The following is a 362-nucleotide window of genomic DNA, read 5'->3' on the forward strand; positions in this document are numbered from 1 at the left end:
AAAAAAAAAAAAAAAAAGTGAACTTTACCACATGTAAATTATTCCTCAACACAGCATGGAGGATAAGAGGGTAAGTGGTCTTTTCATCCATAGGCCATGTTTGGAAGAACTATAGAGATTATTTTCTAACAAACATTTTTTAAAAAATGAAATTAAAGTAAGAGAAAGATAAGCAAAACAGTATAGAGTAAACAAGTCAACACAACTTAAAATTTAAAAAAAATTAGTGACCCGCCTGGGCAACTTGGCGAGACCTCATCTCTACAATAAATCAAAAATGAGCCGGGAGTGGTAGCGCATGCCTGTAGTTCCAGCTACTTGGAAGGCCGAGGTGGAAGGATCGCCGGAGCCCAGCGGGTCGA

The sequence above is a fragment of the Carlito syrichta genome, unplaced genomic scaffold (genome assembly GCF_000164805.1).
Source record: "Carlito syrichta isolate Samal-C Ts95f unplaced genomic scaffold, Tarsius_syrichta-2.0.1 Scaffold304341, whole genome shotgun sequence".
NCBI classification, from domain to species: domain Eukaryota; kingdom Metazoa; phylum Chordata; class Mammalia; order Primates; family Tarsiidae; genus Carlito; species Carlito syrichta.